Source organism: Octopus bimaculoides, chromosome Z (genome assembly GCF_046866305.1).
Source record: "Octopus bimaculoides isolate indiv1 chromosome Z, ASM4686630v1, whole genome shotgun sequence".
NCBI lineage: Eukaryota > Metazoa > Mollusca > Cephalopoda > Octopoda > Octopodidae > Octopus > Octopus bimaculoides.
In genome coordinates this window covers 11,051,205-11,067,755 of record NC_142944.1, presented here as the reverse complement: position 1 = coordinate 11,067,755, position 16,551 = coordinate 11,051,205, and the positions used below count along the sequence as shown (strand labels likewise).

General features: G+C 35.8%; 1 long non-coding RNA gene across 1 annotated transcript in view; it reads right to left on the bottom strand.

Moving 5' to 3' along the window:
- Nucleotides 1-312: 312 nt before the first annotated feature.
- Nucleotides 313-16,551, bottom strand: part of LOC149132136 (uncharacterized) — a 33,906-nt gene continuing 17,667 nt past the window's right edge. The window contains exon 2 of the long non-coding RNA XR_016244824.1: nucleotides 313-1,511. This is a non-coding gene — a long non-coding RNA (uncharacterized LOC149132136). The remainder of the gene's footprint in view (nucleotides 1,512-16,551) is intronic.

The following is a 16,551-nucleotide window of genomic DNA, read 5'->3' as shown; positions in this document are numbered from 1 at the left end:
CTCTATATATATATGAAAAAGAGAAAGGGGAGAGAAAGCGAGAGAGAAGGAGAGAGAGAAGGGGAGAAAGAAAGCGAGAAAGAAATAGAGAGAGAGAGATAGAGAGAGAGAGAGATAGATAGAGAGAGAGAGAGAGAGAGAGAGAATGAATATGAAAATTAGGATAAAATAACAAAGAAATAAGAATGAGTTTCTGAGTAAGAATGAAAAAAAATAAGTAGAAAAGGGAAAAGAAGTAAAAGAAAATAAAAGAGAAAAACAGATTTAAGAAAAATAAACACATGACAGGAGAACTAGAGAGAAAAAAAACACTTGTTATGATGAGATCAAATTACACGTTTTTTACTTTTCAACAAATTTATAAATGATCCCTTGTTTCCAATTTATGGCACTTCTAGGGGTGGGGGTTTAATTGATTGCATTGATCGATCCATTCTTCAGCTGGTAGTTAATTTTATCATTCCCCTGAAAGGATAAATGGCAAGATTGCTCTTAGTGGTATTTGGATTAGAATGTAAAATCAGAAGAAATATAAGGACACAGATCGTGTCGTATAACCAGCTGGAGATGATGTCTCCTGGGGCTAAATTACAGCCACATCCGTCCTAAACCAGGGCTGCCATGTTATGTTGGCAAACAATCTTTACTCCAAAGTACTGTTGCTGAATATCTCTCGTTGTGAGATTTACAAATAGTAAATTTAAAGATTTTTTAAAATGTAAATTTTTTAAAAGGTTTAATAATGAATAATGACTAATTAATCAATAATGTATTCACCTTTGTTGTTTACAACTTCTTCCCAATTCCCAACATTTAACAAAATTTTCAATACTTCGTTGGTAGAAATCACCCAGTTTCTACTTGAAAAATTGATCTAATCAAACTCTCAATTCTGCATCAGTATTGAACGAAACTCTGCACATAGCATTTGAAAGAGATCGAAAGAGGTAGAAATCCGTTTGTGCCAAATCAGGAGAGTACGGAGGGTGTGGCAGCACTTCCCAGCCATGCGTTTCAATGGCTTCCTTGGTCATATTGGCGATTTGAGGGCGGGCATTGTTGTGCAGCAGAAGAACTCCATGCTGCCGATTAGGTCTTTTCTCTTGAATAGCCATGTTGAGTCATTCCATCTGTTGAACTCTATGTTCTGCGTTGACCGTTTGGTTCCGTTCAAGCAAACCAGCGGAGATTGTGGCTCGTTGATTTTTGTTTTGCCACTTAAAGCATGCAGAACCCATGCTTCATACTTTTGAACCATTCCCATCGAGTGAAGATGCTTCTCTATAGCAGTATGGGAGCATTCCATTTTCTCTGCCAGTTCCCTTGTTGTTTGCAAAAGTTGGTTTAATCGCTCTTCAATGAACTCAACTGGATGGCCAGAACAAGGTGCATCTTTGAGGTCAAAATTTCCATTTTTGAACTTGCATACCAATCACGAGCGGTTCTTTCAGCTATGTCACCCTCTCCATACACCGCACAAATGTCGCAAGCAGCTTTTACGGCCTTAAAACCTTGATTAAAAGCAAAAAAGGAGGTGTCAAAAATACTCATTTTTCTTAACTTGACATTCCATTTTAATGAACTGAAAATAAACAAAAAATTAACTAAAATTAATTAGAAAAAAAAAAAAAAAAAGATTCCAAAATGATTCAAAAATAGAATTCTCGAAAAAAATAGATTCCAAAATTTAAAAACACAATAAATTTCAAAATTTAAAAAAATGGCAGGAACTTAGTTGCCAGCCCAATAATTTTCTAAATTATAGATCAGTGACTAGTTGTCACTTTAAAAACTATATATTTTGAAAGGGAATTTGGCAGTACCACCTCTAGCCGAACAATTAGTCTGTGCTGATGAAGGGAAATAATCTGGAAATAACAATACACAGATATTGTTTTGAGCTGAGTGGGGGTGCTAGATTCCCTTGTTCGAAAATATAAGGACACAGATCGTGTCGTATAGCCAGCTGGAGATGATGTCTCCTGGGGCTAAATTACAGCAACATTAGTCCTAAACCAGGACTGCCATGTTATGTTGGCAAATAATTTTTACTCCAAAGTACTGTTGCTGAATATCTCACATTGTGAAATTTAAAAATAGTAATTTTCTAGAAAAAAGAAGAAATACCATTTAGCATTTTGTTCAACTTGCTTATGATTCAACCAACTCGCCTGTGTATGTTGTTTTTGTTCCTTCCCAAGTCATGCCTGACTCATAAGAGCCGGTTTCCTGCTTTCATTGGCATATAGGTTCCCCAACTGGATGGGACGCTGGTCCGTGTCTCAAGTGAGCTGCTAGATGCAGGAGGAAAGAGTGAAGGACAGTTTGGCAAAAGCATCAGCAGAAGTTTACCATTACCTTCTGCCAGAACCACGTGGAATTTAGATATTTCGCTAATAAACACATATATTGCCCGGTCTAAGAAGCAAACCTGCAATCCCTCGACTGTGAGTCTGCTGCTCTAACCACTAGGCCATGTGTCCCCCACTTTCACAGACATAAACAAACATACTACAGAAGCTTTTGCACAGTTTCCATGTATCAAATTCACTCAACAAGCGAAGATGAATCCCAAGGCTGCAATAAACAAATTGAGAATGAATCTCTTTAAAAAGTGGGAAAATAGTTAGCAAGTGCATTCTTGATGGTTTTAACCTCAAAATCAGGACTACTACGAAATTAGAACAATGGAATGGCAGGACCACCATTATTAAGTGTTCTTACAACATTAAAAATAAACCACATTGCAGATTCACCCAGTTGGATATAGTGGATTTTAAAACTATTATGTTGAATAAGTTGGATCATCATCATCATCATCATCATCATCGTTTAACGTCCGCTTTCCATGCTAGCATGGGTTGGACGATTTGACTGAGGACTGGCGAACCAGAAGGCTACACCAGGCTCCAATTTGATCTGGCAGAGTTTCTATAGCTGGATGCCCTTCCTAATGCCAACCACTCCGAGAGTGTAGTGAGTGCTTTTTACATGCCACCGGCACAAGGGCCAGTCACACAGTACTGGCAACAGCCATGCTCAAAATGGTGTTTTTTATATGCCACCTGCACAGGAGCCAGTCCAGCGGCACTGGCAACAACCTCACTCAAATGATTTTCTAATGTGCCACTGGCACAAGTGCCAGTAAGGCGACCTCTATTAATTTTTCTTTGAATCTGTAGGAAATATATAATGGATTCATAATCAAGGAATTGAAACCTCAGTCTATTTGTTTGACCTCTCAAATTTACCATTATCTAAGGTGAGCTAGAGGTCAATCTAGATAAACCCATGCTATTTTAATTTTCAGTGACGTAATTCAGCTGTTACATAGGTAACTGTAAAAAACATGATACCTGTAAAAAACATGATACCTGTAAAAAAATTCTTTCTGAGATATCCAGACAGTTTACTTCTAAGATTTCTAAACAGTTTACTTCTGTCATTTATAGCAACTTCAATGAGACTTAATTCCCCACCCCCACCACCACCACCACCACCCACACACATACGAGGTGGTATCAAAAGGTTTCCGGACTAGTTCTGTAGCACGCCAACAGATGGCAGCACATGGTTGCATGCACAGTGAGAGTTAGCAGTGACCTTCAATAGGCAGCGTGCTGAGTGACATCACTGTGTTTGCTTTGCAAATTGTGAAATTTGTGTTTTCATGATCAGATGTATGCTGTAGTCTGTGATTTTTTGTTATGGACAGGAACAGAGAACCAGCATGAAATTTTGAATTAAACTTGGGAAGTTTTCTACTGAGACATTGAGGATGCTTCAGCAAGCCTATGACAAAAAAGCAATGGGTTGGACGCAATGCTTTGAGTGGCACTGGTGCTTCAAAAGCAGAAGAACATCCCTGGAAGACGATTAGTGATCTGGAAGACCTGCCATGAGTGTCACCCCTGGAAATATGGTATTGTGCATTGAAAATTCATCTCTCAGGGCCAGACCATCAGTCAAGAGTTCTACTGTGACATTTTGAAGCATTTGAGGGAGGACATTCAGTAGAAGCGGCTGGATTAGTGGAGCATGAAGAATTGGATTTTTCTTGACAACAATGCACCCTGTCACCAAGCTCTCCTCACTCATGAGTTTCCCTGCCAAAAAACAACATGGTATTGCTTCTGCACCTGCCCATTAACCAGATTTAGCACCTGTGGACTTCCATCTCTTCTCCAAGATGAAAATACAGCTGAAAGGTTACCGTTTTAATATCGTTGAAGTCCAGAGTGAATCACAGAAAGTTCTTGACTCACTTACAGAAAATGACTTCCAGGACAGATTCCAAAAGTGGTGGGAACATTGAAACCAGTTTATTGATGTGCAAGGTGACTATTTCAAAGGAGATGATGTTAGAACTTAAGGTAAATAAGTTATTTTTCATTAAACATAACTAATCCAGGAACTTTTTGATACCAACTCGTACTTTTTGGTATGAGTCCTGAACCAGTTACCTTCTTCTTTTCACTCACTTAGTGACAGACTACTATAAGTACTGAGCAGAAGATTCTTGTTGCTAAAGACCATCATCTGCTGCACAAATTTTTGTGTTTTCCTCCAAATCATTGCACTTGTAACAATTGAATAAAATCTTTAATAAGTATACACTATCTTTTCTCAATTCATTTTAATACAACCAGAAATTCTTAAATTATCACATCTTCACATGTTACAAATCCTTTTTCATGAAAGCACTGGATTTCAGGAGATGATTTTTTTTTCTACAATTAGCAACATAAATGCAAAGATAATAATGTTCACATATACACACATATCATTTGTTATTCAGTGAGGGACATAGAATATCAATGATCTTTTAAGAGCTTCCAGATCAAGACAGGAGACTATCAGATTAAATATCTGCAGGTTGATGTTATCTACAAAGAAAGAAAGTAAAAAAAAAAACAGGATGATAAAGAAGTTCCAAAAGCATAAGGTTCGATGCAGGAAAAGTTGAATGAAGTGAATACCCTCCATGTTTGAAAAATGTAAGTCACAGTAAGAGACAAAAAAAAGAGAAGTCTCGTTGCATGAGTATTGCAGTTTAGTTACCATAGTTTTAGTGCAAAGGTTCTCAACCATTTTTTATCTCTGGACCCCTTTGATTACTATTTTATTTTGGTGGACCTCCATAGCTATTCGGTGTATAAAAATTAGTTTTATAGAAACTTCTTTCAAAATCCCTATTTTGTTTTTCTCACACATTCACTTGTTTAGGTTGAACTATGTAAAATGTTAGAGAAAGAGACCTAGCTGTGTCTTGCAATACATTCATTTAAAGCAGGGGTTCTCAGCCATTTTTAATCTGTGGACCCCTTTGATTACTATTTTATTTTGGTGGACCTTCGTAGCCATTCGATGTTTAAAAACTAATCTTATAGAAACTTCTTTCAAAATTCCTATTTTGTGTTTCACACATTAGCTTGTGTAGGTTGAACTACGTAAAAGAAAGAAATCTAATTGTTTCTTGCAATACATATCAATAGATACATCTAAAACAAAAATTTTTTCAGGGGCCCTTAAATTACTATTATGATCCCTAATTTACTGCAATTTTGTTGCAAAAATCTTATATGGACCCCAGTTGAGAACCCTTGTTTTAGAGGAAGCTGAAAAAGAAAGCAAAATATCTTTAAGAGCAACATGATGTTATCTTGTAATGTATTTGGGTTGATGAGTCTAAATTTTTCCAGTCTGTTGAATCACAGTTTGGAAGAAAACAAGAATGGTCGTGTGTGGAATGTCAGTGAGTGAAAAGAACGATCAGGAACTGAATGCATGTTATGGTCCTAATAATGAAGCTTAGTCATTGGAGAACAGTACTGGCAATGTAATGTATACCTACACACACACACACACACGTGTGTGTGTGTGTGTGTGTATGAATGCTAAAATTAGGTTGTGGGATTTTACATTTGTAGTGATTTGTGAGAGCCTTAACTGTATGTTGTTCTTCCTGTAGAGTAAGAAAGGGTGTTCTATCAAAACTGCTTCCTTGATAATTTTATGAATTGAGTTTTTGTTGAAAAATATTAACACAAATATGTTTCGTTGATTGTGAGTGTGCATGTGTGTGTGTGTGTGTGTGTGTGTGTGTGTGTGTGTTTGTGTGTATCTGTACCTATCTTTCATATATATATATATATATATATATATATATATATATATATATATATATATAACAAAATGTGCACTTTTACGTATTTTGCATTAAAATATATAAAGGTGTGCGTGTGCATGTGCATGCTGCTGCCATTGATGAAAGTATGTATGTGTGTACGTGTGTGTATGTGTGTGTGTGTGGCATATTTGTGGAGTCACTACAGCGTTAGACAGATTACATTGTTGTTCTCTCCCTCTGGGGTTAACTTTGTCTTTCACCCTTTGGACACCAATAAATAAGATATCGGTCCCTTGGTACGATGATTCCTTTCTTTTCTCAGCTTCACAATCAAGAAGAAATCAGCTGTTGTCAAACCTGGGGACAAGTGACTCCTTAGATTTAAATATAACCAACACACCAAATGTCAGGCTAGGCACCTTACAATTTCATTAGCCATTGAAGGCCCAATGAATATATATATATATATATATATATATAAATTTACAAGGGTGCAAGAGTGGCTGTGTGGTAAGTAGCTTGCTTACCAAGGTTCAGTCCCACTGCATGGCACCTTGGGCAAGTGTCTTCTACTATAGCCTTGGGCTGACCAAAGCCTTGTGAGTGGATTTGGTAGATGGAAACTGAAAGAAGGCCGTTGTGTATATATATATATATATATATATATATATATATATATATATATATATGTATGTATGTATATGTATGTGTGTGTGTATATGTTTGTGTGTCTGTGTTTGTCCCCCAACATCGCTTGAGAACCGATGCTGGTGTGTTTACATTCCCGTAACTTAGCAGTTCGGCAAAAGAGACCGATAGCATAAGTACTAGGCTTACAAAAAATAACTCCTGGGGTCGATTTCTTCGACTAAAGACGGTGCTCCAGCATGGCCACATGTATATATGTATATATATACATATATATATGCATGTATGTGTTTATATATATATATATATATATATATATATATGTATATGCCCTTTATATAAATATAAACAAATAATTATATTCTTGGGAATAGAAATTTCCCTTATGAATTTTTTTTACACACTGGCTTCTTGATAAAATTCTTATAAAAGAGTTTTATCCCTTTTTGAATTTATTTATCAAATATATATGTATATATATATATACATAAATATATATATGTGTATATATATACATATATACATGTATACATATGTATCTATGTATATGTGTATGTGTATATATGTATGTATCTATCTTTCTCTATATGTATACACTCATATATATATCTAAATACACATACATTGATATATATCTGTGTGCATATATATATATATATGTACGTATATCAATTACACATACATGCATACACAGACACACATACACATGAGTGAATGTGTATGTATATACATTTTCTTCAAAGGGGTTTTAGTGCATATGTTTGCAGATGTTTAGGTTTAGAGATGTATGTAGGAAATTTATCTTCTTCTCTTGTTTGATTTTTAAATGTATTTTTTTAAACGGATATCTATGTGCGTATATTATATACTATGCTCATTCGTATTATATGACAGAGCAAACCAAGTGCTATGCCTTTGATAGAAGACCTCATTCAGTTTTTTTCCCGGAATATTTACTATGTCATATCACCCAATCAGAAATTGTTGCTCTACTATAGTAACCCATCAAATACATCAAATATTTCTCTCTCTGTTTGTTAACCCAGAATAAATTGTCATGAACTACAATAACTTCCTTGTATACAGCATTATATTCCCATTATTACCGGTTACATTTCAGTACTTTCTTTTCCAAATTCATGGCGGCCATGAGATTATTTTATTGGTGGGTAGGTAGATTTCTACAATATCGAGCAAAATGAATTCACCGTTGGATTTATCATTGACATTATTTAACTGTTTGTAGCAATTCCATTGTGATATCATTCTTTTGAATGTCTTGTTTTTCTATTTTCAGAATCTGAAATGTATTTTCTGACAATAGTTCGTTCATTTTTTTGGGGGGATTAATGTGTCTGATATTAGGATTAGTCAATACTGTCTTCTTGTGTTAAGTAAGGCCTGTGTAGGTTGAGGCATCCTATTCATTTATCTTATTATTTTTCTATATATATGTTTATGAGTGTGTGTGTGTGTGTGAATAGACATATATAAGCATATATAAGTTATGTGTACATATGTATAGACACACACACACACACACACACCACACACACACCACACACATATATATATATATTTATATAAGGGCATTACTATACAAGAATGCCTCACGCTAAGAGGGACTCTAAGGTCAAACTACCATAATAAACACATGGTAGTCTGACCTTAGAGACCCTCTTAGCGTGTGGCATTCTTGTATAGTAATGCCCTTATATAAATAAATATATTTTGAGGAATAAATGATGGATTTTTTCCCTTATGAGGTATTTTTCACGCTAGCTACTTGATAAATTCTTATAAAAGAATTCATCCTATTATTAAATTTGAATATATATATATATATATATATATATATATATATATATATATATATATATATATATATATATATACATATATATATATATACATATATATATATATACATATATATATATATACATACATATATATATATATACATATATATATATATACATATATATATATATACATATATATATATATACATATATATATATATACATATATATATATATACATATATATATATATACATATATATATATATACATATATATATATATACATATATATATATATACATATATATATATATACATATATATATATATACATATATATATATATACATATATATATATATACATATATATATATATACATATATATATATATACATATATATATATATATATATATATATATATATATATATATATATATATATATATATATATATATATATATATATATATAGGTGCAGGAGTGGTTGTGTGGTAAGTAGCTTGCTTCCCAACCCCATAATTCTGGGTTCAGTCCTACTACATGGCACCTTGGGCAAGTGTCTTCTACTTTAGCCTCGGGCCAACCAAAATTAAAAAAAAAATTATAACGTTATATGAGTCAGTGATCTAACTTTAAAGTGAATATATTATAGAGTATTATGTCCTCGTGTACATCATAGATTTTAGATAGATTACAGCTATTATTTTTAAGGTTATATGAGAAATACTTCATAAATGAGAAATTCTTCATTTTAATGGCCAAATTAGAATTACTTAATAAACAAGACGAGAAAAATACAACATGCTTACATAAAGATAAATTCTTATTCTCTAAATACCGCTAACACTTACATTATAGGTTATTAGCTGACCTGCTTAACATCTGAGTACCTCCCCTAACCCTCCCACTTACCACAGAGCATATTTTAACATCATATCACAAGTAAATTAAATTAAATTACCCCAGTTAACTGAATTATCTATCTAAAATCTACAATGTACACCAGGGCATATAATTCTCTATAATATATTCACTTTAAAGTTGGATTGCTGACATGTTATATTTTTTAGTTAAAAAAAATTTTTTAATGATCCATTTTATTTATATATATATATATATTTTTATCATACCATTTACTTAACCCAAATTTATACATTATATTGTACTAACTTTTTAAAAGCATCCTTAGTTTTTAACAAGGGCATTATTTGTAATCATAGGGACTTACCTAGCAGTCACATACAGCGTTACATATTACAACTAACAACACTGGATATTACCACCAGGTACAACTCCTTCAGCTAACACCACTGGTCAACTAGTCATTTTCCTCACCTACTGCTCCATTCATCTAATTGAAGAAACATACATACATGTAAAACCCAAAAAGTCACTAAAATGTAAGCCTAAAGACTTAATGAACTTTTTCCTGTTTTCCTTTTTTCCCTTTTTCTCCTTTTATATTCCTCTAAATCATTGTGATGATGTTTGCTAAATGGAATGAGATAAATGCAAATTTACTTCGAATTAACAAACTGAAACAGCTGTAAATGTTATTGAACTACGATTAAACTATGACCTTTTAATACCAATGATCAACTTCTCCTTGTTGCTTGTTGCTCCATTTCTTTTCTTTTCTGAATATATTAAGCCATAGTTTCACCATTTAAATTGCCAACTACTATAAACCTTATAGCTAGGCCTACATATAGTGAGGTAATACACCAGTAGTGCCTACGGATACATTTATCCCTTAGACAGTTGCATAACCTCTAACTCATAATTTTTTATAAATATATTTTTACACATACATATATGTATAAAATATGTAATCTACACAGAGACACATACATACGAAAACACGTATCAGAATATATATGTACATACATATATGTATATGCATATATATATATATATATATATATATATATATATATATATATATATATATATATAGCAGCTAAAAAGCTGAGACTCCAGAGTCTCAGCTTTTTAGCTGCTATTTCTGAACTTCGGTATGTGGTGAAGCAACTGTTTGCTGATCCCTTAATTATGTTTATATATATATATATATATATATATATATATATATAGATATGAATTTAATGAATGGAGTGAACGCATGTTATAACTGCATACTTTATTCCGACATATGTTTCGAAAAATTACAATTTATGCGATCCAAAGGAATCGTCGATGTTAAAAATGTAAACTTCTCCTCAGGGAAATGAATGGGAACCATCTTAAACGTAAGACATTATGACCGAGTATATATATATATATATATATGAGTCTGTGTGTATGTCAGGGCCATTAGGGAAAAGAAACAGGCATGGAAGAACTGGAAGAATGGTGGTATCAGGGACTTGTATAAGATCGCCAGAAGGGAAGCAGATAAGAAAAAAATTGCCAATGTTATGCATCATGAGGATCAAAGACTTGAAGAGTTTCATGTTGCAAGACAGTGCATGAGAGAGAATCATGATGTCATAGGAGAGAAATGTGTCCGCATGGATGATGGCTCACTTGCATTTAATGAGGCTGCAAAGAGAGAGACTTGGAGACACCATTATGAAAGGTTGCTAAATGAAGAGAATGAATGAGAGAAAGATAGTCTGCCAAATGTCAACCCAACAGAGGGACCAGCTATTCAAATTGACAGTACCATGGTAGATAAAGGAATTAAGGATATAAAGACAGGGAAAGCCCCTGGCCCTTCAGGAATCACTGAAGATATGCTTAAAATATCTGGCAGTGTTGGCTATAGCCTAGTCACCCGTATTACGAACCAGGTGATACATGAAGGAGTCATACCCAATGACTGGTGTAGTAGCACCATAGTCAACTGCTACAAAGGTAAAGGTGACGCTTTAGATACAAATAATTACAGAGGTATCAAGCTGTTAGATCAGGTAATGAAGGTCAAGGAGAGGGTCATAGCCCAACTAATTAGGGAGAGAGTCAGTTTAGATGAGATGTAGTTTGGGTTCGTGCCAGGTAGAAGCACCACTGATGCTATATTTCTGGTAAGACAGCTGCAGGAGAAATACCTAGCCAAAGATAAACCTCTGAACTTGGAGATAGCCTTTGAAAGGGTTCCCTGATCCCTTATCTGGTGGTCAATGTGGAAACTAGGGATAGATGAGTGGTTAGTGAGAGCTGTGCAAGCCGTGTACAGGGATGCTGTCAGTAAGGTGAGGGTTAGCAACGAGTATAGTGAAGAATTCTGGGTAGGGGTAGGGGTCCACCAAAGATCAGTCCTCAACCCCCTCTTATTCGTCATAGTCCTCCAGGCAATAGCAGAGGAATTCAAGACAGGATGCCCCTGGGAGCTCCTCTATGCTGATGACCTTGCTCTAATAGCTGAGTCACTACCAGATCTAGAGGAGAGTTTCAGGTGTGGAAGCAAGGTCCAGGATCAAAGGGCCTTAGAATCAATCTTGCAAAACCCAAACTCTTAGTAAGTAGGAGGGCAGACAAATCACAAATCCTGGCCCCGCTTGATCTGTAGAAAACTCCATAGGTAGAAACTCTATCAGATGTACCTTGTGTAAGCTATGGACACATAAGAGGTGCAGCAATATCAAAGGAAGGCTAACTGGGAAGATAGTTTTTGTGTGAGACAATTGCACAGGGGCAGTAAACACTGAAAATGTGCAGAAAACAGCTTCTGTCACATTCCAGGGGAAAAAAACTAGAAGTAGTTGATAGCTTCCATTACCCAGTTGACCAAGTCAGTAGCGGGGATGGATGCTCTGAGAGAATAGTGGCTAGAATAAGAATAACCTGGGCAAAGTTCAGAGAGCTCCTACCTCTGCTGGTAACAAAGGGCCTCTCACTCAGAGTAGAAGGCAGACTGTATGACGCATGTGTACGAACAGCCATGCTACATGGCAGTGAAACATGGGCTGTGACTGCTGAGGACATGCATAGGCTTGAAAGAAATGAAGCTAGTCTGCTCTGCTGGATGTGTAATGTCAATGTGCGTACACGAGAGAGTGTAAGCACCCTGAGAGAAAAGTTGGACATAAGAAGCATCAGATGTGGTGTGCAAGAGAGACGACTGCACTGGTATGGTCATGAGTTGTGTATGGATGAGGACAGCTGTATGAAAATGTGTCACACTCTAACAGTGGAGGGAACCTGTGGAAGAGGCAGACCCAGGAAAATCTGGGATGAGGTGAGGAAGCATGACCTTCAAATGTTGGGCTGCACAGAGGCAAGGCAAATGACTGAGACCTTTGGGGATATGCTGTGATTGAGAAGATCCGGCAAGCCAAATTAAATCGTAATCAGGACCGATGCCAATGTTGCATAACTGGCTCAAAGACCTGTTGAATCAAGTGGAATCATTGTCATGGCCAATGATAGTACCACCTGATTGGTACCTATGCTGGTGGCATGTAAAAAGCACCATTTGAGTGTGGTTTATGCCACTGCCGCCTGACTGGTCCTGTGCCAGTGGCACATAAAAAGAACAATTCAAGCGTGGTTGATGTCAGTACCAGCTGGCTGGCTCTCGTGTCAGTGGCACGTAAAAAGCACCCACTACATTCTTGGGGTGGTTGGCATTAGGAAGGGCATCCAGCTGTAGAAGCTTTGCTGGATCATACTGGAGCCTGGTGCAATCTTCTGGCTTGCCAGCCCTCAGTCAAACTGTCTAACCCATGCCAGCATGGAAAGCGGACATTAAAAGACGATGATAATGATGATGATATATATATATATGTGTGTATATGTATATATATATAATTATATATATATATATATAACTGTATCTCTGATCAACCAGAGTATCAGATGTTATACACTGCTGGTCACAGTGCCTTTCTTCACATTGTTTTAGCTTTCAAATAATGCAACTCTGTTGGTTAGGCAGGCAGGCCAACATTGCCCACTGGAAAAGAATGCCGGTCTGTCACAGGGTTGCCCATTTTATAGGTGAGTGGACTGGAGAAATGTGAAATGAATTGTTTAGTTCAAGAACACAATGCACTGCCAGTCTGGGAATAGAAACCACAATCTTGTCATTCTCAGTGAAATACCATAACCATTAGGCTACATGCCTTCACCACACACACACACACACACATGCTGTGTGTGTGTGTGTATATATATATATATATATATATATATATATATATATATATATATATATATATATATATATATATATATATATATATATATATATATATATATATATATATATATATATATATATATATATATAGGTGCAGGAGTGGCTGAGTGGTAAGTAGCTTGATTACCAAGCACATGGTTCTGGGTTCAGTCCTACTGCATGGCACCTTGGGCAAGTGTCTTCTACTATAGCCTTGGGCTGACCAAAGCCTTGTGAGTGGATTTGGTAGACAGAAACTGAAAGAAACCCATCATATATATATATGTATATATATATATGTATGTATGTATGTATGTATGTATGTATGTGTGAGTATGTTTGTGTGTGTGTGTGTGTGTGTGTGTGTGTGTGTGTATGTTTGTGTGTCTGTATTTGTCCCCCCCAGCATCGCTTGACAACCGATGCTGGTGTGTTTACGTCCCTGTAACCTAGTGGTTCAAGAAAAGAGACCAATAGAATAAGTACTAGGCTCACAAAGAATAAGATTTACTTGTCTAAAAGGCGGTGCTCCAGCATGGCTGCAGTCAAATGACTGAAACAAGTAAAAGAAAGAAAACAATATACATATATATGTATATGTATGTATATATATATGTGTATATATGGGAGAATATACGAAAAAACAACAACAGATGAGGACAGGTGGTGTAAATAACAAAAGGATGTATTAGTGTGTGTGGATATATATATATATATATATATATATATATATATATATATATTTATATATATATATCATCATCATCATCATCAACACTTAACGTCCGTTTTACATGATGGCATGACAGGAGCTGGCTAGGCAGAAGACTGCACCAAACTTCTGTGACTGTTTTGGCAGGTTTTTTATAGCTGGATGCCCTTCCTAACACCAACTACCTTACAAAGTGGATATGTGTGTGTATGTGTGTTTGTGTGTGTATACACACACACATATATATATATATACATACACGTGCACACACAGACCCAGACACCCCCTCCGCACACACACACTCGCATATATATTATTGGCACTTGCCATGCCTTCTGTTATACAGACAGGTCTGACTAACTGCATCAGGATGCAATTTGCAGTGGTGAACCCACAGCAAGTTTACACGATGAAAAAAAAAAAATACACGAAATGATAAGATGAAATAGAATTCATATGAAACAAGCTAAAGCAAGAAAAATGACTGAAATTATTTGGAGAGAACCGGACGATGATTCATACCGTTGATGGTCTTAAGAGATAAACTTGTTTTATCAACAATGACCTTTTTTTAACCTGTGCTACGGGCTTCACTCAAAAGCTATTAAGGAGAAGTTACTGAACCAAAAAAAAAAAAAAAAAGAGAAAAAGGCTTTATCACTTTTAGCATTCATCTGCTGGTGGTATGCTGGTCGTATTGCTAGCACATCAAGCAAAATGCTTAGTAGCATTTCAGCCATCTACACATTCTGATTTCAAATTCTACTGTGGTCAGCTTTACTTTTCATACTTTCTGGATCGATAAAGTAACAACCAGTTGAATACTGGAATTGGTGTAATCAACTTAACCTCTTTCTTGAAATTGCTGGCCTTGTACTAAAATTTGAAACCATTATTACCTCTGCTTTAGCGAAGGCGGAAGTATTGTTTTCAGTCGTATTTGTTTGTTTGTTTGTCCATCCGTGGACATGATATCTCAAGAATCACTGGATGGATTTGGATGAAACTTTCAGGGATGTTTGGCCTCGTGATTGGTACAAACTGGTTAGATTTTGAGATTAATCCAGTACTGGACAAGGATTCTGGATTATTTTTCCTGTTTTTTTTACTTAATTTTTGAGAGTGGTCAGGTTCATTTTTAGTATTCTTGTTTGTGAGAGCAGTCGAGTTTATTTCAGATATTCTCATTTTAAAAATCATTTCTGGCTAATTGTTGAGAGGACATTGGTGTTGCCTTGGCAGAGGTTTCCGCTCTCTGAGTGCTCTCATTATTATTATTATTATTATTTGCCTTTCGTCCTTTCAGGGGCTGGGGTCAATAAAATAAGTACCAGTAAAGCACTGTGGTCGATATAATCAATTTACCCCCTCCCCTGAAATTGCTAGTTTTGTATCAAAATTTGAAACCATTATTATTGGGTGAGAGAGCAGTGCATGCCATCAAAATGACACTGGAGTAAAATATATGAAACCCATTTTACCCATCATGACTCCCTGTCTGATAAGGGTACACCAGGTACATGCATCACAACCATATGTACGCGACATGGTGATCTCATATCAAGATAAACAGTGTTTGACTTTGCAGGTGGGGCCCAGTTAGAATTTTCCTCAGGTTGAGTAGCCCATCCAGCTCAAAAGGTCTCAAAATAAGGGTGGCTTAAGGATGTTGAATCAAACAGCCATGTTTTCAAAGGTGAATTATTCAAACCCCAAAGAATTCCTCTCAACACATGGCTATGATGCTCCCCCACTACTTCTGCTCATGATCAGAGATGCACATATCATCAGCCACCAAGGGACATGCTCAACTGGTTAAGGTCAAACAACTGACAAGCAAATCTGTGGTATTAAGCAGTATATTTGCTGTAGCCCATCTTTTTATACCAAGACAAAACAATGTACATGATAACACTTCCAATCAATTAAGATCAGAAGACATGAGAGCCACTGTCTGGTACTGCATCATCATCATCATCATCAGACATACATCATCATCATCATCATCATCATCACCACCACCACCACCACCACCACCACCACCACCACCATCATCATCATCATCATCATCACCTTCATCATCATCATCATCACCACCACCACCACCACCACCACCACCATCATCAT